At 45.4% G+C, this 26678-nt stretch overlaps 2 protein-coding genes across 2 annotated transcripts in view; one reads left to right on the top strand and one right to left on the bottom strand.

The window, feature by feature from the left end:
* Window positions 1-26678, bottom strand: part of LOC144699285 (hematopoietic prostaglandin D synthase-like) — a 593140-nt gene that overhangs the window by 523483 nt on the left and 42979 nt on the right. The gene's annotated exons all lie outside the window — the stretch shown is intronic.
* The window catches only part of LOC144699130 (bone morphogenetic protein receptor type-1B), a 207061-nt gene continuing 185711 nt past the window's right edge, over window positions 5329-26678 (top strand). The window contains exon 1 of the mRNA XM_078570549.1: window positions 5329-5409. The gene's annotated coding sequence lies outside the window, so the exon portion shown is untranslated. The remainder of the gene's footprint in view (window positions 5410-26678) is intronic.

Genomic DNA, 26678 nt, shown 5'->3' with positions numbered 1-26678 from the left:
TCAGCCAGTAAGTTAAATCTCTGCACCGTGTCACATTTGCTCCCACGGTACTTCTTGCCTTGTAGGTTGATATTTAGCCATAGTCCACAAGGGACCATGGGCATCTGTCTCTATTAAAAAGAGAGGTAGACAATATTCCTTGAGGGGCACCATTCCACATCTAGTATGAGGGAGGTGAGAAGGCAGGTCCAAAGTCTACCTCAGCTAGAGAAGGAATTGAACCTTCACTGTTGGTATTATTCAGGACCGCACACTAGCCAACTGAGCTAACCAGCCATTGCTTGCTGCAAAATGTGATTAAATTTTGGGAAGCTGCTCTCTGCTACTGCTTTGCGAGACGATGCAGCCCTTAGGAGTGTTTCCAACATCCAACAGTTCCAGCGAGGTGCGGCATCACGGGAATTGCACCTTGGGAATTCATGAACCTGTAGCCCTGTGATTTCCTGAGGTCACTCGCCATTGGGAAGGATAGATCATGGAGTGGCTCCTTAAGCTGCTATTTGCGTTAATTAACTCAGCAGTGGCCAATGGGCAGTTGAGTGAAAACAATTAACCAATAAGGATGTGCTTGCTTGGCAACTGGAAGCTACGTTTACACTGACTTACCGCCTGCCAACTCTCAGACATCCCAGTGAAGACAAAGCTGCTGGATTTTGTCAGCCCCATAAATTCTGGCTCTCACCAACTCGTTATGTTTGCCAGGGGACTAACTCCAGCTACCAAACGTACAATTTGGAAACATTTGCAGCCATCTGTTGCCATGCCACAATGTGGTGGATTGGTGTCATCACTTATGCACCGCTGTCGTCATGTAATGTGTCCTATTCACAGGTGCATTGTGCATTTAGGGCTGCAGGCTGCAGTTAACCCCGTGCATGCTGTACAGAGGCAGGATTGATGTGGATGCCCTGTGTGTGCATGGCTTCCCTGTCCATGCATTCCTGCCCTATGTCTATGTGTGTTATTACGGACAGCGGAGAGATGATACCAAGGCTCCCCCTTTTCTTTCACCTATCCCCTGACTGAAGACAGCGTGCTTTAAAAAAAAATGGGTCTTAACTCCGAAGTGCTTCAATTGTGAGGAACAGGCAAGTGACAAGGTTTTGTGAGTTTTAAAAGAAAGATATAAGTTTATTGTTGAACAGCTGAATAAACGCAATGACACACTCTCACAGTCTCACAGATACACACAAAACTCAGGAAAAGATTGCGATTGTAAAAGCAGCATGTATTTATGTTTTACGATTTCAAGAGCTCTTTGTTACACTCGCTTTTCCCCGAGGTGAAGATTGAAATGATGCGGGCCTGTAAATGCTGTCCACTGGAGAAAAGCCCTGGTAGTTTAGAGGAACGGATTCACCGTTGTTTTATTCTCAGATTTCTCTGATTATACTCCAGCGGAGCCTTGTTGCAGAGCCACAGGTGGAGAGAGTTCAAAGCCAGCTCGAGTCACTGCCTACATGTGGCTTGGAAACAACTGTTCTTAGGCATTGGAATAGATGTTTCCCCTCCCCCCTGCCCCGCCTGACCAGAATATTCCTTCTTAAAACCCTGATCAGAAACTTTGGTCTGGATTTTTGCTGAGTCCGGATGACTCAGGAGCCCTTTGAACATGGCAGCTGGGACCCGATTCCAGGATTCCCGACACCATTCCCAGGATTTCGGGATTTTTTGGGATTGCCTTTTAAGGGACCGGGCTGACTCTGCCGACCTGGCTGGCTCCGATGTGGGGGTGGGCATGCCCCAGCCCTCTGTAATTTTCATGAAGTCAGGCCAGCTTTTCAATGAGTTGGGGTTCACGGCACCTCAGAGGTGTCATGCACCATAGTCTACATGAGGGAACCTTTTGAAAGGTAAGTTCATGGTGGCACATGCCAAGGCATGCCCCCTCCAAGCATCCTGTTTGGCACCCCCCTTGCCCTCGAGCTCCCCAAACAACCCCAATGGCCCCTCATGCCCGTTCCCCCCCCCTCCCCCACCCCCCCAATGCAAGCTATAGCCCCTGAAACAACCTCTATGGTCCCTCATGCCCTCCATTCACCTACCATACTCTATGTAGAACCAATGAACCCTATAGTGACAATAGGATGTATAACAAAAGCTTTAAAGAACCCAGGCATTCATTGATAACTTTCCACTTTCTTAAAAAAAACTCCCTTTTCACTGCAACCCAATAAAAATGTCAATCATCCAGACCCTTTAAAGCATCAATAGCTGAAACTTCAAGCACTTGAAACCTCTTTATCTTGTGCAAATAAGCATTGTGCAATTGACAGAAGAGATCAGCAATTAATCAAGCAATGTTTTCTCTGGGGCTCAGGTGTTTCCATACTCTAATAGATATCTGGGCTCTCAACCAAGAATACATATTGAGGCTTGGCTAAGAGCCCAGAAACCCATTAGCCTGTGGCTGTCTCTGAACCTTTCCTGGGTCAGCTGGCCTGCAGCCTGTACCCCCCCCCCCCCCGCCCCCCACAATAAAAATCCCATCCTCGTGGGCACTTTATTCTGAAGCATGCAGACTTGAGCTGTGAATTTTCCTTACTCCGGACACTCACCTCAAGGATGACAATCCAGTCCTTTGTTTCTGTCATGTGACCAGAGAATCTCCTCCCATTGTCCTTCATAAATCGTTTCTGATGGTTAGGCCTTTGTCAGACAATGGAGTCTGGATATCACTCATCCACATACCATGGTCACTTGCATTTTAATGACTTCACCAAGGCTTGTCCTGATATGAAACTTAACTCAGTTTTCTTACAGTTCCATGTGTGTTGACAAGCAAAGAAAGGTCACCTGACCTCTCAACTCCATTTTGTGTTGTAGGAAAGTGTTCATTTTGGGTTTATATTCATAAGTTCATATTTATATTTCAAAAGTTCATATTGAGTGAGTGTGATAGAGTGCCATGTGCATGTGCAACCATCTACAATGCATTTGTAATCTGTAGCAGAGGACCTGCCAAGACTTTGACCGGCAGTTTCTGGCCCCATTGCGGATGGGACCTGCCGTGGGCGAGGTGGCACCCCAGCCAGAAGTCCATTGACTTGCGGCGGGACCAGAAGATCGCGGCAGTGGGCGGGTGTGAAAAATCCCGCCGATTGTCTATGGTATTAAACAGTAGAGAAAACTGACAGTATTCCACTTTGTAAATATTTGAAATATTGTTTTAGTTCGCCTACACTTGGAGTATTGTGCGTAGTTTTGTTCCCTGTATTATAAAAAGGACATAGAGACACAGATAATCTTTCATTCTTCTAAACTCCAGAGAATATAGCTTCCTCCCACCCAGTGAACAGTGGCTTAAGGGGCAGAATGTCCTGCTCCTAAACTCCTTTCCAAACTCCACCTGGAATCAAAACCCCAGCAGTACCAAGTGTCCTGTTGCAGGAGAGATTTAATTCCTTGGCTGTAGGGTGCTCGCAAGTCAGGTTGGAAACCCAGAATTAAATTTTCATTGTCCCATTGACGCGCATCTAAACTGACAATGCACTGGCGTGAAAGTGGAACAAATAGCTGCAATAATGTCAGGAGAGAGTAAAAACACACTGACTGCTTGAAGGGAGCTTCAAGTCGCAGTAACTTTCTCAGAATAAGGGACAGGTCATTTAGGACTGAGATTAGGAAGGAATTTCTTCACTCGGTGGTAAAGCTTTGGAATTCCCTGCCCCAGAGGGCTGTGGAGGCTCGGTCATTGAGTACGTTCAAGACTAAGATGGATAGATTTCTACATGTTAAAAACATCGAGGGAAACGGGGAAAATGCAGGACGATGTGTTGAAGTAGAAGATCAGCCATGATCTGACTGAATGGTGGAATGGCCTACTCCTGCTTTTATTTCTTAGTCCTAACTGCACTGCGTCGCTGGAAATTTATATAAAAAAAAACGATTGCTAATTATCATGACAATGAGGCATAGCAGTAGATGTGGAACACAGCTTGCATTACAATAATTCAGCAAAAGGACCGGATGTATCCAGTCTTGGAATACTCAGTTTGGTTCAGCACTCCACATCGGCTTTGTATAAATCAGATCAAATGTTCATTTGTGTACCGGATTTATAAAATGGGAAAAAGGGGAAGATAGCTGAATATGTTTGGAAACAAATTGTTGTAGGGTTTTGGTTACAGTTCGGTAGGTCTGAAGAAGTCGTCATAGTCATATGTAGGTTAACTGTAAGTCTTTATTGACTCTTAGAACTATTTACAAATATACAGTAAATATTATAAGCTAGGAGCAGCCTCCATGCTTGCTCTGGTACACTCAGCTCTGTCCAACCCTAGGCTGACTCTGGGTGTGGGTCATGTGCTCTTTTGCATCACTGTGAGAGTGGTACCGTACTCAGTCCCACATTAACCCTATTTGTGCCAGGCCCTTACATTACACAAATAAGTGTTCATCTAACAACAACGACTTGCATTTATATAGCACTTTTACATAGTAAAACATCTCAAGGTGCTTCACAGATGCGTTATCAGAAAGAATTTGGCACTGTGTGACATAAGGGCTAATAGGGCAGGTGACCAAAAGCTTGATCAAAAATTTGATTTCTAAGGAGAGACTTAAAGGAGGAGTGAAGGTAGAGAGGTGGAATGGTTTAGGGAGCAAATTCTAAAGCTTAGGGCCCAGACAGCTGAATGGTTGAGCAAGTAAAATCAGGGCTGCTCAAGAGGCCAGAGCTGGAGGAGCGCAGATACCTCAGAGGGTGTTAGGGGCTAGGGGAGACAGGGAGAGAGGCGAGCGAGGCCATGGGGAGATTTGAACACAAGGATGAGAATGTTAAAACTGCGGCTTTGCCAATGAAGGTTAGAGAGCACAGGAGTGATGAATGAGGGGACTTGGTGCAATTTGGGATAGAGAAGTTAGGACACGGGCATCAGATGTTTGGACATAGTGGGACAACTAAAAACTGCTTCTAACTTAAAATAGTCCACTTTAGATACATGGTGCACAACAAAATTGTTCCTTGTCAGTGGAGGTACAAAAAGGTTTCATGAGAAGAATTTTTGCATAGATGGCGAGCATAATATAAAGCAGCAAATTTACCTGGTTCCAGAGAACGTATGAAATCACAGTGAAGTTTCACATCAGGTATTGGAACTGCTGTGTAAGAACAAACCACAGGAAATAGTCTCTGACCCAGGTGTTCCATGACATCACAAAGTAATGTCACATTCCCCTTTTTCAGGGAAAAGTGAGGGAAGTATTTGACACACACACACACTCACACACACACTGAAGAAAGAGGCTACTTGATGATTCACTGCCTTGTAACTCCTCCCCTCCCCTCACACACTGCTAAAACATTTTTTAACGTATAAATGCAGCTGCGGGAAATAAATAACTGCTCTGGAACTCTGCCTCTTCTACACGATGAGGAAACCTTGGCCAATTTAACCTGTAACTAAAGTAAGTCATTCGCTTTTCTTCCCTCCGCAGCTTTCCCAGCCTAGGATATGGAGGAGGATCCGCTCCAGGGATCTCACTCGGGAGGTAATAGAGAGGTGTGGGGGGTTGGGGGGGGGGAATGGTGGTGGGCGGTGTGGTGGTGGCGTTGGAGTAGAAATCACTCTCTGAGTCTGTGCTGTGGAGGAGAGGTTTGCAACTGGCACAAATCAGCAACCCACTGCCCGCGTCTTTCCCTCTAACACATGGGAAAGCCATTTCCATCAAACTCTCTGCCGGCATCACAGACTCAAAGGACAATGCCCTCAAGTACGGAGGGAGGTGACAGGCGACCGATTTGGAGTAGTGATGTGCTCTTTGGTTTATTTGCCGTGCGTTTCAGTTAACAACACTCTTTAGTTTCTTGTTCACTTGTTCTCCGCTCGGCTCCTCCACATCCTTACTATGTGGTTAACATCAGGAACTTGGCACTTGAGGAATTGAAGGCATGTTTTCCATCCTTTGCTTTTCTTAAATGAATCTGTAAACCGTACTCCAGCTAGTGGGTACTTCGAGGACAGGCTTTTCATTGCTGTTTTTCAATGGATTTTACAACTTTTTTGTATGACGTATATTGTTCACTCCAACATCTGTTTCAAATAAAACCCCAGGATATTAATATTTGATGTAACTAACACATATCCCAGTGGTGCTTTCCATCAATAGCTTCTATGTTATTTTACATCTAAAGAACCTTTGTGTCTAATGATTCCATAAGTTGGCCTGCAGGATGCTTATTGTTGTGAGTAATCTTGCCTTGAAGATTTCACTCCTCTTAAAGGGGCACTGCTACTTCATTAAAGCTCCATCAAAACTCTTCCCCTCAGTGCACAAACGCAAAAATTCTTCGAGATATACATATGAACATAAAAATATACGAACATACAAATTAGGAGCAGGAGTAGGTGACTTAGTCCCTCGAGCCTGCTCTGCCATTCAATAAGATCATGGCTGATCTGATTGTAACCTCAACTCCACATTCCCACCTACCCTCAATAGCCTTTCACCCCCTTGTTAATCAAGCATCTATCTACTATTGCCTTAAAAATATTGAAAGACACTGCTTCTACCGTCTTTTGAGGAAGAGAGTTCCAAAGACTCACAGCCCTCTGAGAGAAAAAAAATTCTCCTCACCTTTGTCCTAAATGGGTGACCCTTTATTTTTAAACAGTGGCCCCTAGTATTAGATTCTTCCACAAGAGGAAACATCATCTCCACATCAACCCTGTCAAGACATCTCAGGATCGTATATATTTCAATCAAGTCCCCCCTTACTCTTCTAAACTCCAGCTGATACAAGCCTAGCCTGTCTAAACTTTCCTCATGAGACAATGTGCTCTTTCCTGGTATTAGTCTAGTAAACCTTCACCGACCTGCTCCAACACATTTACATCCTTCCTTAAATAAGGAGACCAGTACTATATACAGTACTCCACATGTGGTCTCATCAATGCCCTGTGTAACTGAAGCTTAACCTCCCTACTTTTGTATTCAATTCCCCTCATAATAAACTATAACATTCTAATAGCTTTCCTAAATACTTGCTGTATCTGCATACTAGTCTTTTGTGATTCATGCATTAGGACACCCAGATCCCTCTGCATCTCAGAGCTCTGCAATCTCTCACCATTTAGATAATATGTTTCTTTTTCATTCTTCCTGACAAAATGGACAATTTCACATTTGCCCACATCATACCTGTGTCATAAAGCTTTTACACCAACACAAAATGCCACTGTGCTAGTTGAGATCAATTTAGCATGAAAGCCTTTTGCATCTGCACTTCCCCAGAATGGTGAGAACCACTTGCTGCTTCCTCCTGGAAAATGGTGACTTTAACAAAATTCCTGATCAGAATAAGCTCGCTCCATTTACAGATTGCCTTCCCACACCCCTCCCCTCAATGACATTGAGGCTAAGAGTTGAATTTTTGCCTCAGTGACGGGAAACAGGAGCCTGAACCCTTCTCCTGGGGGGGTGGGAGTTGGGGGGGTGGTTGGCACTGTCCAGTAATTTTGACCGGGACCCTGCCTTAATTGGCATGGAGACAGGCTCTAGGTGCTAGAGGGTCAACCAGAGGCCCTTACGGTTGAAGTATTGACCCTGTTGTTTTGCAGCCTTGCACTGCAACCAAATCACTCACAGAAAGATCCCAAAAACAGCCATGAGGTAAATGGCCAGTTGATCCAGCTACAGTAAAGGGTAATTAAGAGAGAGCACTTCAACAGGAAGGTGCCCTCTCAGCCACAATTTAAAAAAAAATCAAAACATGTTAAAAAAATCAGCCAGACCACCACTGTGAGGGAGGGGAGCCCCCTACACAGCCTGGCCTTTGGCTGTGAGGGAGGGCCTGCCGCTGGGTGCCTGCCTCCAGGCCGTTGACCTGTTCCCCATCACACTGGAAAACTGACATTGATTGGAAAATCCCAGCCAACTTCCCAAACTTACCTTCAGCAAGGCTCTTAATCAAATTGCCCACTTCATGGGGTAGGGTGGGGGCGCAGGGCGCAAGCAGCCTTCCCGGGCCCCGAACCCAAGTCGACCCAAAATGGCTGATGCCGGGAGCCAGGTCAGGAAACCAGCAGACCAACCTTGCAATTTTCAAGCGCCGTCCGCCTCTATTCTCAACATCAGTGGGGTCCAAAGATTCACCCCAACTCTCAGCCAGAACAAGCTGTTCCTCTGAGGGCACCTACACCTCAGTAATCAGCTCCTGGGAGAGTCCCCTTCATGATCCTTGTGCACTGCTGTCTTTGATTGACACCAGTCTCCCTCTGCTCCTTCTCTCTGCACTGTTGGAGGCCAATCCATAGCAGACTCATGGAAATCCAGCATTGGTCTGGGATTCGTCACGTCAGGATATTTTTGCAAGTCTTGACCCACAGAACGGACTGGGGAATTGACGTGGATTGCATATACTTCTCATATCGACATCTAATGTGATATGTTATGCATCTCCGGTGTTCATCAGCCTTCTAATTATCATACAGTAAGGGATAGGGAGAGTAAGGAACAGGCATCCATTTTTTCTTAACAGGTCTCCCTTTTCAATCCTCACATCAAGTCAGAGAGAAAGGGCCTGCATTTAGGTAGTGCCATGACTAGTGGCGTCAGGACTTCCCAAAGTACTTCTGAAGTGCAGTCACTCTTGTAATGTAGGAAATGCGGCAGCCAATTGGTGAACAAACAGCAGTGTGATAGTGACCAGTTAATATGTTTTTGTGATATTGGTTGTGGGAGGTCTTGTCACACAGTGGGTAGTGTCCCTACCTCTGAGCCAGAAGCTCTGGCTTCAAGCCCCGCCTCAAGACTTGATGGCCATAGAAAAGGTGTCCATAACACAGCCAAACATCAGCCTGTAATTCCTTCCAATGCACCTGTTGGCAGGCAGTAAGAGTGGGAGAGTTTCCTGGTCAGCCATACTGCAGAAGGCAATGGCGAACCACTGCAGTTCTTTGCCAAGTGTAATCATGACCCAATCCAATGGAAGCCCATGGTCACCGATGCTGTCTTTGGGCATACCTGAAGGAAGAGGAGAGTATTGGTTGAGGGATAAATATTGGCCAGTAAGTATTTAAATTGTTGTTAGGGATGGATGTGAATGTGGTGAAGGAGATTAACATTTTCATAGAAGGATTTGGAAACAAATTGTAAGGGTGTCAACTCCCAGCTAAGATTAGTCCCTGGAAAATGAATAACTGGGTTTCTTTATCTACTGCAGGTAGATAAATCAGTACATTTGTTTCCCTCAAGTAGCACAACAAAGTATCTGTACATAATAGGCAGTAGCAGTGCTACAACCCAATAGGTGTATTCAGTACACTCAGCAGGGAGGCACGTTTGAAAGACAGAGTTCAGAGAATTGATTAAAGCATTCTAGCCCTATCTCTGATGCGCAATCTCTTAAAACATGGTTTTGGATTGGCAATGCAGGAGTGCTCCATTTGCCCTGACAGTCTGCCCACTTCTGTTGTGTGGGTCAAGAGGGAGAAAAACATAAAAGTTCAAACCAAGTGGAAAAGAAAGTTGTAGGGTCTATGGGGAAAGACCTGGACAGTTGGGACTAATGGATAGCTTTTTCAAAGAGCCTGTGTAGACATAATAGGCCAAATGGCGGCCTTCTGTGATGTATGATTCTGTGATTCTTTCTGAATTGAATACCTCTGGAAAAATACATGGGCTGGTATCTAAAGCAAACAATGGAGGCTTTGACCATTGGCTGAAGAGCCAGCGGGAATCCCGCATCATGACCTTTTGGAAAGGCCCACCGGATTAAGTGTCACTCAGGCACTTAAGTGGCCAGTGGTGGACCTGCCCAGTCATCAAGGACCCTGGGGGCATAAACCCTGCCCCCGAGAGCTGCCAGCCAATCAGAGGCCAGCAGCTCTACATTGCAGGCAGCGCCAGTGGGAGCAGTGGGAGTTGTTGGCAATGCACCCACCAGAGGTGCAGGATCACCAAGGGGCCCCAAGGCCTCAGGTGAGTGAGGGCAAGAGGGGAATAACAGGCTAGGGGTCGGGGGAGAGGGCGGCCAGTGGGGGGTCAGCAGCATGAGCAGGGGTTGGCTGATTGAATACCTGTAGCTGCAAAATGTGGCCCTTAAGTGGGCCCTAATTGCTCACTTAACGGCCTCAATTGACACCCAGGCAGGAAGGCCATCCACAAGCCTTCCCACCCTGGGCTTAATCAAGGCAGAGTCAGGAAGGTAGTGGGGTCCCCATCTGGCATCCTCCTGTCCGATGAAATGCCCCCCCTACCACCACCAAACTGGCCTCGAGGGGAGAGCATTAAATTCCATCCATAGTGTTCCTAAACATTCCTCCCAAAGAAATGGGAACTGGAGAAAGCAGCAGAGCTTAAATGTAAAGAATCAGTTTTTTGGCGGGTTTAGTCTGATGTCTGAAACACCTGGAAACTCAGCTCCACATTGAAAAGCCTCCCATCAAAGCTATTGAGAAATCCACATGGCTGATGATTATGAATGATCAACAATGACGTAAGTCTTATATGTTAACAGCTTGAATGCATTGAGGTTTTGCTTTTGCTAAGTTGAGAGGAAAAATCAGCACCTTTTGCCCCTTTTCAGGGCTGTCCTGAAGGACTTTGTCTAAACATTATTATGAATCAACAATTGGGACAGATATTTCTTCCAATTAGCAGCTTCAGGATCATCTCTTGAACTGTACGAAGCCACGATGCAATACCTGGGAGCACCCAACACCAGCTTCTTCTTATCGTGTCCACGGACAGTCTATACACGGCCCAGCCAGAACTGGACACATTTTTGCGCCTTGTTGTTGAATTCGGCAAGATCTGCAACAGTGCAGGTTTCCTCTAGCGATAGGCATTGCAGGAGATGTTGCATAGTCTGTGGCCCAGTTCCACATCCACAAGTTGTCGGGCTGGTTGTATATCCCCATTTGCTTAGTGACACCTTTGAACGACCTACACCAGTCCTAAGCCTGTTAAGGCACTTCCAGGTTGCCCAGTTGCAATTAGCTCCTGGGGGGAAGGCTTTCATCCGGTAGAGTTTCCATCGCTGGGGGTTGTTCGAGACTGGCGAGCCGGTCTTTCCACAAGGCGATGCGGGCTTCAGATGGGGTTGATTGTAATGGAACAACACTGTTCATGAAGCTCTTCCAGCTGATCCAATAAGACACTATCTTCTCAAGTGAATCCATCAACGAGGCAATACCTTCCAGGAAAATGAGAAAGAGCTTATTCACGCAGCGAGGCGTTAAGGTCTGAAATGCACTGCCCGAGAGTGTGGTGGAGGCAAGTTCAATCGAGGCGTTCAGCGGGGAGCTAGATGGTTATTTGAAAAGGAACAACACGCAGGGTTATGGGGAGAATGGCATTAAGTAAGTTGCTCATTCGGAGAGCCGGTGCAGACACGGTGGGCCTAAATCTGTGGCCCGTCTGTGCTGTAACACTTCTGTGATTCTGTGAACTCGTCCATCCATAACGACCCTACAGCATTCCCCGTGGCTGCATCCAGTTGTTTTTTTTTTAAATGACTTCAGGGTTTCCGAATCCTGCTCTATCCGGAAGTCTGTTTTATGTTCGATCACTCTCTGTGTCTTCTCAGTCCGAAAATTACTTTTGACCGGCTTACGCCTGTCTTCTTGTCCTAGTTCCACAGTTCTGTTTACCTTCTCCAGTCTGTTAACTACACATCTGGTTTTCAGGATGAAAGCCCGAACCGTCTCGTGTAACTAAGACACGGATCAGCCACGTACCTTTTCTCTGCACTGCCTCCAGCACTCGAGTGGCTCCCATGTTTCTCAACAGTCAAAACTGCACTCAGCAAGAAAGACTTGCCTTCAAAAAAGCCCCAAATTGCTTTACAGCTGATGAAGCAATTTTGATATGTAGGAAACACATCAGTCAATTTGCGTACAGCAAGGTCCCATAAACGGCGATGTGATCGTTGCCAGATAATCTGTTTTTATTTGCTGTTTTGGGGGAGAAAGCCCCTGTTCTTCTCTGAATAGTGTCAGTAAGGATTCTTTTGCTTCCACCTGGGCAGGTTGGTTTAATGTCTCATCTGGAAGGCAGCGCCTCTGACAGTGCAGCTCGCCCTCAGACTTTGTGCTCAAGTCTGGAGTGGGACTTGAACCCGTGGACTTTTGCCCCAGAGGCAGGAGTGCTACACGTTGCTCTAGGTGATCAGAGCATTGTATAAACTGATCATGTCTTCCTCTGACTTGTACTTTACTCTTTTGGCTGCCATTCAACATTTTGTTTAACTCTATTGAAGGCTGTTTCAGTGCATCGAGCATCAAGACCCTTCCAGCTTCATTCTTTGCTACTTCCACACTATTCATAGTGGACACGCATCATCTGCTTTTTACATTCGACATAACAGCAACATTTCTTGGTTATTTTGGGATGGCAACGATCCCACTTCCTGTGAACACATATCACAGCTCCACCCGGAAACACCGAAGGTCTGCATACCTCAAACTGAGGAATACCGAAACTCTAGCCTCAGAAGGCTACCCACAAGGTGAGTTGGCAGTCCCCTGTTCAAGCCATTGCCACTGCCTTAAGCACTTGCAATACTTGATGAATTCACCATGAATACCATCAATACCTTCCATCATATAACCATTAGCAAGGCAACACTGGCGGATTTTATTGGGTACGTTTAACCGTTACTTCTCAGGGTTATAAACATTTATTGATTTGTTTTCTTATCGGTGGCTACTTTACCAGTTAAGTGAGAAGGAAAAACAGAGCTGTGATCCTGAAGAGGCAAGACTGGGTAGATGATGAGAAGATGTTTCCTCTGGCTGGGGAATCTAGAATATCTGGCCACAGTCTCAGAATAAGGGGAAGGCCATTTGGGACTCAAAGACTTGTGAATCTTTGGAATTCAGAGAGTTGTGTATGTTCAGATATTCAAGACTGATGTTAATCGATGTTTGAGTACTAAGGAAATTAAGGGATGGGGTATAGTGCAGGAAGGTGGAGTTGAAGTAGATCAGCCATGATCTTATTGAATGGTGGAAAAGGGTCAAATGGCCTACTCCAGCTCTTATTTCTTTTGTTCTTTTGATTGACATTACAGCCCGCCAAAGGAATTTTTTTCTGTGGGATGTGTATTTCATGCAATCAGTTAGTGCGACAGTGAGACAGATTTAATATGCCATCCACAGACTGACAATGGAACTTTAATTTTTGCAGGAATATCAATACCCAGAAGTGGATTGCAACAATAGTCACATTTCTAAACCACCTTTAAAGTAGTAAAATGTCCCAAGGCACTTATCAGACAAAATTCTACAAGCCAGTTGCAGCTAGGACTCCCACAATGTGATTGGAACGATGCCATTTATCCGCTATTAATTATATTATAGCGAGATTAGAGGGTTTTATTCTTGTGGAGTTGCTTTTCAAGAATCTGGTGAGTTATTTATACCGTGTCGTCAAATCTGGGACCTCATCAAATATATAGGGTCACTTAAGCTGCAGAACCAAACACAAATGTCTTCATCATAATATAGTTTACAGATATTTGAACTGCAACAATGAAATCTCAGACTGTGTCTCTGTATATTTTAAAATGAAAATACTCCAATGTTGTGAAATATGGGGTCTTGGCATCATTATGGGAAACTTTCGAAGGGGAAAAATAAATCCGACCCTTGAGAGAACAATATATTTATCTACTAATAAAGGCATTTTATGGTAGGTGATTTGTGGACCAGCCTGTTCCACTAACAGAAAGACTGGTAGTAAAATATCCCCAAATTGGCACTTAGCCCTAGAGAACAGGTACCTGGGGGCTGGTTTCTGAAGCAGTGCTGAAGTCTGAAGGGGCTTTGTGTTCTGTTGTGTTTTAGTGGAAAAAGCCAGTGAATTGGAATTGACATGCTCAAGTTGCCTGAAAGTGCTTGCATTTTTTTTTAATTTTGATGAAAAATAACATAGCCTTACTTATGAACTTTTGATAGTTGGGAGACAGTATGGCAGCTAACAGCTCTGACAATGATTGTCTTTGCTTAGAGAAGTGAAGCTGTTGAAACCATTATTTGGTGAGGCTGAAGCTGATATTGTGTCTGTTACACATATCGTCCAGGTCGTTGTGTAGTTCGCAAAGACTGTGTGTTATTCTTTGCATATTAAGTATCCCCAGGCTACTTAGGATGAGTTTGCCACAGGCATTGACCCCACTGTTTATTGCCGTGTCAATGAACAACGATGCACATTTGTGTAGTGTCTTCAGCGGAGTAAAAAATCATCCAAAGCGCTTCAGAAGAGCATTATCAAAGAAAATTTAACACCGAGTCATATAAGAAGATATTAGGACCAGGTGGCTAGAAGTTTGGTCGGTTTTAAGGAACATATTGAAGGGGGAGAAAGAGCTAGAGAGTCAGCGAGGTTTAGGGAGGGATTGTTGGAGTTTGACCACCAGTGGTGGAGGGATGAAAATGGCAGATGTGTAAGAAACCAGAACTGAAGGAGCGCATAGATCTTGGAGGATAGTAGGTCGGAAGAGGTTCGGGCAGAATACGTGGTTTTCAACTGATAAAATCTAATCATTCTTTTGGTTAACACTGTCTCGTACTGAGACAAAACTGTGGGAGCAAGAGTCATACATGTAATTTTGAGAAAACTATCTTTCAGTGAGCTCTTAAAAAATGTTACAATTAACCCTCATCTTTCTAACAGGGGAAGTGGATCTTTAGGATTTGTGTCCTTCAGTCTGACCATTTCATTTGGTCTCTGCAGTCAGTCAGTGTTAAATACACTAAAATGTCGCGTCAAGTTACATTGGGATGTGGATGAGCGTGCAAGTGTGGGTTGGGAAAATGCAAGCCTATCAGTAAGTCAGCTCCAACCTGCTGACTTCCATATTTAAGTCCACCCTCCCTTGACCCTGCATCATCTCACCCTATCAGCCTGTCCCCCTGTTCTTTTCTCCCTCGTGTTTATCCAGCTTCCTTTTAAATGCATCCATACTATTCGCCTCCACTACTCCACGTAATAGCGAGGTCGACATTCTCATCGCTGTGCGGGTAAAGATGTTTCTCCTGGATTCCCTATTGGATTTATTAGTAACTATCTTATATCTTATGACCTCAAGTCTTGGTTTCCCCCACAAATAAAAACACTTTTTCCACAAGTCTCCTGTCAAACTCTTGTATTATCTTAGAGACCCCTATCTGGTCGCCACTCAACCTTGTCTTTTCTTAAAAAAAGGAGCCCCAGCCTGTTCGGTCTTTCCTGAATGTTATAACCTCTTAGTTATTGTATCATCTATGTTGAAATTTTTTGCACCTTTCACAATGCCTTTATGCCCTTTTGAGATATATTTTGATATTGAGATCATAACGCAGTGTGGTCTAACTGAGGTTGTACTTAAGTTTAACATGACTTCCCTGCTTTTCAAGTCTATCCCTCTAGAAATGAATCCCTAGGTTTGGTTTGCGTTTTTTTTTATATAGGCATATTAAGCTGTGTTGCTACTTGCAGTGATTGTATATCTGTACCCCTGGATCCCTTCTCTCAACCTAACCTATTTAGCCTCATATTACTTCGCCAATGGGAACCTGTACCATTCAACCAAGAAAACACGATCAGGTGACAGGAATCTAAAACGTGATTGGGAGAATAGGGTGAGAAGAAGGAAAAAGCAAAAATTGTTAACATGAACCTTAAACTGGGGCAAGTCCTCTTGTTCCTCAATTCCAGCCCATGTGTCGGTCTCTAAGGCTTGCAGGAATTTCTCCTTGTACAAGGTCAGCTAGGCAACTTCAACACAGCTGCTGGATCTGTTGATTATACTGGCACTGTTAACTTTGGACAGTGTGGGATGGTCATGTAACGTTACACTTCTTTAAATATTACCCGTTATTTAAGAGTGAAAAATCCTACTCCAGGCACTAATAAACATTGAGTCCAAAGCCAGAAGTCATAAATATAGGGTAGTCACTAAAAAAATCCAATAGGGAATTCAGGAGAAACTTATTTACACCGAGAGTGGTTAGAATATGGAATCCATTGCCACAGGGAGTGGTTGAGGTGAATAACATTGATGCATTTAAAAGGAAGGTGGATAAACACATGAGGGAGAAAGGAAAGGTTAAGCTAAATTGGGGAGAGATGAAATAGCGTATGAGGAGGTCCATGTGGAGCATAAGCACTGGCATGGACCAGTTGGGCTGAATGGCCTCTTTCAGTGCTGTAGATTCCACGTAATTTAATCTTTTTTTCCGGAGACTGGAATCTTTTAGTCACTATAAATGAGTCTTTCCAGGAATCTGGCAATCTTATTGAGCCTATTCTGTCTGAAAATGTTACAACTCACGATCGCTGCCCAAACATTCGAAATAAATTGTTTAGCATAACAGCCATTTCCAGAGAGTTTGGGCACATATATTTTGAGTTAATGCTAATAAAATTGAGGAAGTTACACCCACTTGCAGGCTGCTAATTTTTTTTTTTAGTCCGCTCCTTTTGTATTCACTGAAACTCTTCGGGTGGGGGGGGAGGGGGGGGGGGATTTTATGGAGCAGGAGTGACATGTGGGATTACTTAATTAGGCGGAATGCACAATTTCGATTTTCCGACGGCAGGCAGAGATAAAAATCAGTGGCGTGTTTGTGGTGTGTCGAGCCTCACGCTGGCTTGTGGCGGGTTCCTGCTTGGATTACGTTGGCGTGCAGCGGAATACTCGTTAACGTGAAACAATTTTCATTAAAGTCCTACCTTCAACATTAAGTCAGTGGTGGACAGGAATCGCACGGCACCTGGGCCACATTTGTTTCGAGGTGATGTGCTGTGTCGGCTTTGAGCAGTTCTGTGTAAGGTCAGCGGCTTTTCCCGTCTAATTCTACGTCACAAGGGAGGGGAGCAGGGGAATTACAGCTCGCATGGAGGTTCAGGGCAGGCAAGGGTGAGTTAGAAACAAAAAGCTACTGCGGATGCTGGAAATCCAAAACAAAAACAGAATTACCTGGAAAAACTCAGCAGGTCTGGCAGCATTGGCGGAGAAGAAAAGAGTTGACGTTTCGGGTCCACACGGCCCTTCAACAGAACTGAAGTATTGTTAGGAGAGGGGTGAAATATAAGCTGGTTTGGGGTGGGGGGAGAGAAGTTGAGGGTGGGGTGGTTGTAGGGACAAGCAAGCAGTGATAGGAGCAGATAATCAAAAGATGTCACAGACAAAAGGATCAAAGAGGTGTTGAAGGTGGTGATATTATCTAAGAAAAGTGCTAATTAAGAATGGATGGCAGGACACTCAAGGTACAGCTCTAGTGAAAAAGTATTAGTTGTAGATTTAAAAATAATGGAAATAGGTGGGAAAAGAAAAATCTATATAAATTATTGAAAAAAAAAACAAAAGGGAGGGGGAGGAAACGGGGTGGGGATGGGGGAAGGGGGAGTTTAAGATCTAAAGTTGTTGAATTCAATATTCAGCCCGGAAGGCTGTAAAGTGCCTAGTCGGAAGATGAGGTGCTGTTCCTCCAGCTTGCGTTGGGCTTCACTGGAACAATGCAGCAAGCCAAGGACAGACATGTGGGCAAGAGAGCAGGGTGGAGTGTTAAAATGGCAAGCGACAGGGAGGTTTGGGTCTTTCTTGCGGACAGACCACAGGTGTTCTGCAAAGCGGTCGCCCAGTTTACGTTTGGTCTCTCCAATGTAGAGGAGACCGCATTGGGAGCAACGAATGCAGTAGATTAAGTTAGGGGAAATGCAAGTGAAATGCTGCTTCACTTGAAAGGAGTGTTTGGGCCCTTGGACGGTGAGGAGAGAGGAAGTGAAGGGGCAGGTGTTGCATCTTCTGCGTGGGCATGGGGAGGTGCCATAGGTGGGGGTTGAGGAGTAGGGAGTGATGGAGGAGTGGACCAGGGTGTCCCGGAGGGAACAATCCCTACCGGATGCCGCCAGGGTGGGTGAAGGGAAGATGTGTTTGGTGGTGGCATCATGCTGGAGTTGGCGGAAATGGCGGAGGATGATCCTTTGAATGCGGAGGCTGGTGGGGTGATAAGTGAGGACAAGGGGGACCCTAGCATGTTTCTGGGAGGGAGGAGAAGGCGTGAGGGTGGATGCGCGGGAGATGGGCCGGACACGGTTGAGGGCCCTGTCAACGACCGTGGGTGGAAAACCTCGGTTAAGGAAGAAGGAGGACATGTCAGAGGAACTGTTTTTGAAGGTAGCGTCATCAGAACAGATGCGACGGAGGCGAAGGAACTGAGAGAATGGGATGAAATCCTTACAGGAAGCGGGTGAGTTAGAGGTGGGGCAGATTTTGGAGTGGGCTCAGGGGCATGCAGGGGCATGCAGGAGTAAGTGGGAAGGGCCTGGTGTCCAGGGTGTATTGGGGGGGCTGGCAGGGGTGGGGACAGTCAACCAAGGTAAGAAAATGAGGGGCTAAAGGCCAGTGTCAGTACTGTCCAAATGTGTGTCCATCTCGGGAGGTTGGCGGGAATGGTCGGTACAGGGCTTTGAGTTCATCTGCAACATTTCAGTTACCCTCGCTGAGATTGTTCTTGGACAATGTCCTTTACAATGCATAGAAGGGAGGGCCAGTTGAGGCTGCAAGATCAGTCAGGTCCCACAGAGTGGTGAGTACAACACTAGACACTAATATGAGCATTCAACAAAGAGTGAATGCAAAAACACAACATTGTTTCTTCCACAATAAAGAAAATGTCTCTAACGCCCCTGTAACCATGAATGCAAGCCGACTATGAGACGTGCCAGTACAATTAGCTAGTTTCAACAAATAACAATGATTCACACATGAATAAAGTGTAATGTGAAATATTCACAAGTGAAATTTAATTTTGAGAAACACCTTTGTGCTCTTAAGTCTTATGTTAATGGTAATGTAGTCAGGCAGGAAAGCTGTGGCCCTGATGCAGAGCATCCCTGTTTGAACAGAAGGCTCTTGAATGGGCCGCCTGTAGATGCAGCATTGTCAGCTGAAGGCGGGGTTCACCAAAGGAAAGCTTCCCCAGCCCCTAAGTCACACATGTTTTGCATTTACCCCACTGGCACTTAGAATTTTAATTCTAATCATGTGGGAAAAAGCAAGAAGAGAGAGACTGGAAATGGTGCACAGTTTCAGTTAGGACTTTGGGAATGGTACACTGTTGATGAAATCCTTGCCTTTATCCCAAAATCTCACATAGGATCGCTATCTTTTTTTTTAGTATTATTGCTGTCATGTTGTGCACATTTTCCTGCTTTATATGTAAGCTTTGGAAGTACAACAGATTAATACATTTCACGGTGATCTCAGGAGCGTAGAAAGTGCAATCCAACAAGTTAAGGTTCTTGGTATCTGCAGCCCAGACAAGTAGGGGGTGGGGGGGCAAGTGTCAGCGAGCAGCATATGCGCAGCGGCAGAGGGCTGTGGCAGAGTGGTAATGTCACTAGACCAACAATCCTGAGGCCCGGGCTAATGGTCTGGGGGTGTGGGTTAAAATCCCACCATAGCAGCTGGTGAAATTTAATTTCAATTAATAAGTCTGGAATTGGAAGCTAGCCTCAGTAATGGTGACCATGAAATGATCATCCCTTGCCCTTTAGGGAAAGAAATCAGTCATCTTTATTATAGTCTGACCTACGTGTGACTCTGGACCCACAGCGATGTGGCTAGCTCGTCCCTGCCTTCTGAAAAGGCCTAGCAAGGGCAATTAAGGATGAGCAACAAATACTGGCCTTGTCAGCAAACACCCCCATCCCATGAAAGAATAACTTTTAAAAAAAGTCACTTAGTTAAGGTTTCTGTTAATTCTCTTCACTTCCACGTTTAATGCTGGCTTTGCCATGATGTGCACCTGCATGCGCTGAATTTAAGAAGTGAACTGGTTTTGGAAATGTTAAGGATATCTTAAATGAAGCTGCGCAGCACTTTTAGCTTCACACTGTTGTAAAACTGAAATGGAAGCTGGGTGTTAAATCCCAAACCTGCCCTTCCTTCTAGAACTACAGTAGGGTTCCCCTTGACCTCATCTTCCATCCCACCAGCCTCCACATTCAATAGATCATCCTCCACCATTTCTGCCATTTCCAGCATAGAAAGGTTGGACAGGCTAGGTTTGTATCCGTCGGAGTTTAGAAGAGTAAGAGGCGACTTGATTGAAATACATAAGATCCTGAGGGGTCTTTACAGGGTGGATGTGGAGAGGATATTTCCCCTTGTTGGATAAATCTAGAACGAGGGGGTCACTGTTTAAAAATAAGGGGTCGCCCACTTAAAACAGAGATGAGGCGAAATTTTTTCACTCAAAGGGTCGTGAGTCTTTGGAACTCTCTTCCTGAAAAGGTAGTAGAAGCAGAGTCTTTGAATATTTTTAAGGCAGAGGTGGATAGATTCTTCGTAAGCAAGGGGGTGATAGGTTATCGGGGGTAGGTGGGATGCAGATTTCAGGTTACTATCAGATCGGCCATGATCTTATTAAATGGCGGAGCAGACTCGTGGGGCTGTATGGCCTCCTCCCGCTCCTTGTTCGTATGTTCGTAAACGCATTTTCTCCTCTTCTCCCCTCTCAGCAATCTGAAGGGATTAGCCCCTCCACATCATCTAGGTCCACTCTGCAATCACCCTCACCACACCCTCCCCATCCCATAGCACTTTTCCATGCAAGGACAGGAGATGTAAATCCTACCCATTTACCTTGTCCTTTGCCAAAATCCAGGGCCCTAAACACATCTTCCAGGTGAAACAGCGATCCACTTGTACAACTTTCATTTAAGTATCCTGTAATCACTGCTAGTGGTGTGGTTTGCTCTACAAAGGGGAGAACAAATGCAGGTTGGGTGATCGCTTTGTGGAATACCTCTTCTCAGTCCTCAAGTGTGACCCCGAGTATCTAGTCACTTGCCTTTTTAATTCTCTACTCCACCCCCACTCTGACCTCTCTGTCCTTGACCTCCTAACTGTTCTAATGAAGCTCAAACCAAGCTTGAGGAACAATACCTCACTGTTCAATTAGATACTTTACAGATTCTGAACTCAACATTGAGTTCAGCAATTTCAGATTGTAACCACGACTCCCATTCTTTCAAACAGTGGGTGCTGGTAATGGTTCTGCTTTAGTCACACCTCCACTAGACCCATCTTTTGTTTCTTTACTTACCTCATTACCATCCCCTTTTGCCTCGCACCATCGCCCTTTTTGTATTTTAATCTCTCCTGCCCTCCATCCAATCACTGGCCTTCCCTTTCTTCCCATGCCCCCTTTCCCCGCATCAGAACTTGCTGGAAACCTGTTGCACTGGTATCTTCTTCCAGTTCTAATGAAAGGCCATTGACCCGAAACATTAACTCTGTTTTTCTCTCTCCACGGATGCTGTCTCACCTACTGGTTGTTTCCAGGATTTTCTGTTTGTGTTTGTGATAAACCTCAGCTTGATGCTTGCAAATAACAATGTGGTAAGAATGAGGAGCTTAGCATATAGAGGACACCCAAGGATTTACTCATGTCTATCCATTACATAGCTGAAGACCATGGGCAGAATTTTATGGCCCCTCCCACCGGAGGGATTTTCTGTCCCCACCCCCGCTGCAATGGAGCCATAAAATTCCATCCTATGTGGTAACATTCCATCAAACAGCGGCACGGTGAGCATTTTCACCTCCTTGACTTGATGTCAACCCCATGTTGTCCATGCTGGATCTCGAATCTATTTATCCTCTTTTTGCTTTAGCAGAATGCCAAGTTACTGCACTAGATGGCAGCCTACACTGTACTAAGTCAAGGTGTGAAGTATCTGCATTAGAAATGGGTTTTACTCAAGGGTTGCTCGGTATTTGGGTGCTTGTGGATCTACATCTAATGGGACAATTTGATGTGAGACTGTCTTCTGTTCTATAGCTCATCAGTGCCTATGTGGTGCTATTTTAATCGTCACATTCTCGGGATGTGGGCATCACTGGTAAGGCTGGCATTTATTGCCCATCTCTAGTTGCCCTTGAGAAGGAGGTGGTGAGTCACCTCCTTGAACTGCTGCAGTCCATGTGGTGAAGGTACTGTTCTCTGTAGTGGTTTGTTAGGGCTGAGTGGTTTGCCAGGCTGCTTCAGAAGACAGTTAAGAGTCCAGCACATTGGCACAGGGCTACAGCCACACTGGACAGGATGTCCGATTTCATTTCCAAGAGGACATCGGTGAACCAGTTGGTTTTTAATGACAGCCCAACAGCTTCTTGGTCGCTTTTACTGATACCAGCTTTTTATTTCTAGATTTTTAAAAGCTGCATTTGAATCCCAAACTGCCCTGGTGGGATTTGAACTCATGCTGCCTGGATTATTAGTTTAGGACTTTAAATTATCAACCCATTAACCTTTCGTCCAAGTCCTGTACAAAAGAAGGCATATGGAACACTTTCCTTCATTGGCCAAGGCATGGGTATAAGAGTGAGGAGGTTACGCTGGAGCTATATAAAACACAAGTTAGGCCACAGCTACAGTTCTGGTCACTGCATTACAAGAAGGAGGTGCCCGAGATAGAGCGGACAGAAAAGATTTATGAGGGTGTTTCCAGGAATGGAGAATTTTAGCAATGAGGAAAAGATTGAATAGGCTCTGTTTGTTTTCTTTGGAAAGAGGAAGTTGAGGGGAGATTTAATTGAGATATGAAACTATGAGGGGATGAAGGGTCTATCAGGAAATCGTGGTCCTTCCTGACCCCAGTGTCCCCTGGCCCCACTTCCCCCTTTTCAAGGGTGCCTGGTCATTGAGGTGACCTTTCTGTGGGGCTGCAGTCCCAGAAATTGCCACCACTAGCAGTGGCGCTGCTGAGCTACCCGTTCCCTCATTGGGCCGGCAGCTCTTAGCTCTTGGTGTGGGGGGGGTGGGGCAGCCACTGTTATTAATTGGATGGCGACCCCATCAGCAGCCTCTCAATTGGCTGGTGGTGGCAATATGCCTCCCTGGGTCCCACAGCCAACCAAAGAGTGGTCACCTCATGCTTTCAGCCCAAGCAATGGGACCACTGCCGTCCCAGTAAAATTCAGCCCTGTGTATGTGTATGGTTTTTGAAAGGGTTAAAATCAGGCTTAGTGTTTCTAAGAGATTGAAACGCACGAAGGAGTAAGATCTTTGTTTAATGCTGGTGAAGTCTGTTGAAGTATGCAAAATTAACAGCTGACTCTCAGAAATCACATTGGCAAAGTATATTTTTTAAAATATTCATTGCGAATTTTGAAATATCATTGAGGCACATCGATTCAGTAAAAGTGAATTGAATCCCTCTCGGTGTGTCAGAATGCCTGGACCAATAGAGCCTCTCTGAGATACTTTGTTAATAATGTACAGCTACAAGTTGAAAGGGGCAACATTAATTCAAGCAAACAAGAGCTAAGAGCAATAGGGATGGAGCTTTCTGAGTTTAACTCTTCTGGCATTGATCTGTTATATCGTTCAGACAGCCATCGTATAATTTAAGCAGCAGTTTCACATTACAAAATGACGATTTGCTTAAATGCATTTGGAGATTGTTTAAATGTGTTGCTGCCATGTGCAGGAGGCACACCTGACCGTGTGGAATGTTTGGGAACATTTTTCCCTTCAATGTGTTTCAGATAAGAATGGAAACAAAGCTCTATGACTCCCCCGCCCCCACCAACTCGCTAAAACTAGCGACACAGTTCAATAAGACGATTAGAAAACAGCAAAGCAAGCAGTGAGAGTTCATTTCTAGAGGAATAGCATTGAAAAGCAGAGAAGATATGTTGGACTTGTGTGGAACCTGCCCTTGCAGTACTGTGTACAGTTCTGGTCTGCGTATTATAAAAAGGATACTGAGGCGTTGGAGAAGCTGCAAGAGCTGAGAGGATGGGTTGGATTTAATGGAACCCACAGGAATGGGCTTGATGGTGGGCGGGTGTGAGACAAACTATGCATTCCATTCTCGCCAGTGGGAAAACTGACGGCCATTAAGTCAGCGGCAAGAATGGGTTGACAGGAGGAAACCACCCATTGTCCAATGAGGCTTATTACTGAGCCTAACTGAACTGGACTAGCCATATAAATACTGCGGCTACAAAAGCAAGTCAGAGGCTAGGGATCCTGCAGCAAGATACTCACCTCCTGACTCCCCAAGGCCTGTCCGTCATCTACAAGACACAGGTCAGGAGTGTGATGGAATAATTTCCACTTGCCTGGATGAGTGCAGCTCCAACAATACTCAAGAAGCTTGACACCGTCCAGGACAAAGCACTCGACGCGATTGGCACACCATCCACAAACATTCACTCCTTCCGCCACCGACGCACAGTAGCAGCAGTGTGTAACATCTACAAGATGCTCACCAAGGTTCCTTAGACAACACCTTCCAAATTCATGACAACCACCATCTAGAAGGACAAGGGCAGCAGATACATGGGAACGCCACCATCTGGAAGTTCCCCTCCAAGCCACACACCATCCTGACTTGGAAATATATCGGCTGTTCCTTCACTGACACTGGGTCAAAATCCTGGACCTCCCTCCCTAACAGCACTGTGGCTGTACCTACACCACAGGGACTGCAGTGTTTTAAGAAGGCAGCTCACCACCGCCTTCTCAAGGGCAATTAGGGATGGCAATAAATGCTGGCCCAGCCAGCGACGCTCACATCCCATGAATGAACAAAAAAAATTCAAAGGTCATTATACCTGCACCCACCGGGATTTAGTGGTGGCTCAGGGGTTCTCCCAAACCCACATGGTTTTCCCCTGCACTCAGTGCCTGATCGAGGCACCCGACATTGGGAAGTGGGGTGCTTGCTGAGAGCCACCACTCTTCCCTTGCATCTGACCTCCCCTCCCTTCCTCGCCAGAGACCCCTCCCCACCACCCCCATCTTGGCCTCATTCACCTGTGGCCTGGGCCCCTCACCGGTGTATTATTGGGAGCAGCCACCACTTCCGGTGGCACTGACAGGCAATGAAGAGCTATCGGCCTCTAGTTGGTTGGCAGCTCTCAGCAGGTGGGTCTTCCACCACTGAGGTCCTAAATCCCAGGGAAGGCCCAACGCTGGCTTCTTAGGTGCCTGCAGGCACTTAATTCTAGTGACACAGGGCAGGTTGACTGAAGAATTTGGTCTTGTTTAGCTGGTAGTTGGCAGTTTTTGCAAGGCAGTTGAGCTGCATGAGTGATGGAAGGCACTGCATGGCTGCCGGTGGGGGTTGAAATGTGTAATTTTTGGCAAGGTGGGATGGTGCAGCAACATCCAAAAGTGTTCAGTATTCATCTTAATAGATCTGTTGAAATGACCGATTGAAAGGAACAGGGAGCTATTGACGTAAAAGGAGAGATTACAGGGGATTGGCCGTAAGCCAAATGTCTATTAAATGTCCACATGCTGTATTCAGAATTGTCAGGCAACAGAGCATAAGCAAAGCAAGAGTCAGAGAGCAGAGGTCAATACGTAGAGATTTACTGATTATTTTCTCTCCCCAAATCTCCTAATATATTAATTCTGATAAAATAGAGACAGTTTTCTCTTGACGATATTTGCTTTATTTTAATAAACCGAGCACAACATCTCACGACTCTTTTAATAAACTGAGCACACAGCACTGACGACTTCAGTCAACAGATTGTCACCATCCTTTAAGAGCATATGCAGCAGGTTTGCTTTGTGGGACAGTTGGGTTTTTGAAGCTGTTCTCCTGGTTCTGGTAGTGAGTGTATCGGTCTTGATAGCTGATTGTTTAAAACCTTAAACTTATTTTCAAAGGATTGAGCAGTTGTTTTCAAGAAATTATGTGTATTTTCTATCGTGATGAGTATGGTGATCTGATCGCCACAAGTTTGGCAAGCATCAAAATCCTATTGGACAATACTGCACGAGGGAATTCAGGAGAAACTTCTTTAGCCAGTGAGTGAACAGAATGTGGAACTCGCTACTACACCGAGTAGCTGAGGTGAGTAGCATGGATGCATTTAAGGGGAAGCTAGACAAGCACATGAGGGAGAAAGGAATAGAAGGATATATTAATAGGGTAAGATGAAGAGGGGTGGGAGAAGCCCCATGTGGAGCATAAACGCTGACATAGAGGAGTTAGGCCTGATGGCCTGTTTCTGTGCTGTAGACCCAGTGTAGCTCAACCAAACTTTGGCGAAGCAAAGTAAAAACAGAAAATGCTGGAGAGGGAAACAGAGTTAATGTTTCAAGTCTCTGAAGAAGAGTCAGGTGGACTGGAAGCATTAACTCTGGCCGGAACTTTCCAGTGCCCCCGTGGCAGGTTCCCGCCATTCACATCGTCAGGACCAGAAGACCCCACTGGCTTGAGGGACTGAAAAATTCCGGCCTCCGTTTCTCTCTCCGCAGATGCTGCCGGACCTGCTGAGTTTTTCCAGCACTTTCTGTTTTTATTTCAGACTTCCAGCATCCGCAGCATTTTGCCTTTACCTTTGGTGAAGCAACACTCACTGCAAGGATTTAGGAAGTGATTTAATCCATGTTATCACTTCGAGTGCCGAAGTAGAATACTTGATTGGCTTTGAAAGCCGTCCGCCACTCCGGGTTTAGAATTAAAAGCTTCTCTTACTTTAAACATAGGAAATGCACAAAAGAAGCTTAAAGTAAATATAAAGAGGCCTTTTAACTCCCTTAAAGATTGTTTTGTTTATAAACACGGTGCACTACCAGCACAGAATGAGGAATGTGTGCAGCGCAACTCTCACAGTCTAGGGCAGAGGTTACAGTGCTGGATAATGTGTTTGAAATATTTGGGGACACTGTCATCCAAAAAAACATCTGTGCTGGTCAGAAATATAAACCTCT

The sequence above is a fragment of the Cetorhinus maximus genome, chromosome 1 (assembly GCF_964194155.1).
Source record: "Cetorhinus maximus chromosome 1, sCetMax3.hap1.1, whole genome shotgun sequence".
Classification (NCBI taxonomy): Eukaryota; Metazoa; Chordata; class Chondrichthyes; order Lamniformes; family Cetorhinidae; genus Cetorhinus; species Cetorhinus maximus.
The sequence above is the reverse complement of the archived record's forward strand: the minus strand, read 5'-3'. Positions and strand labels throughout refer to the sequence as shown.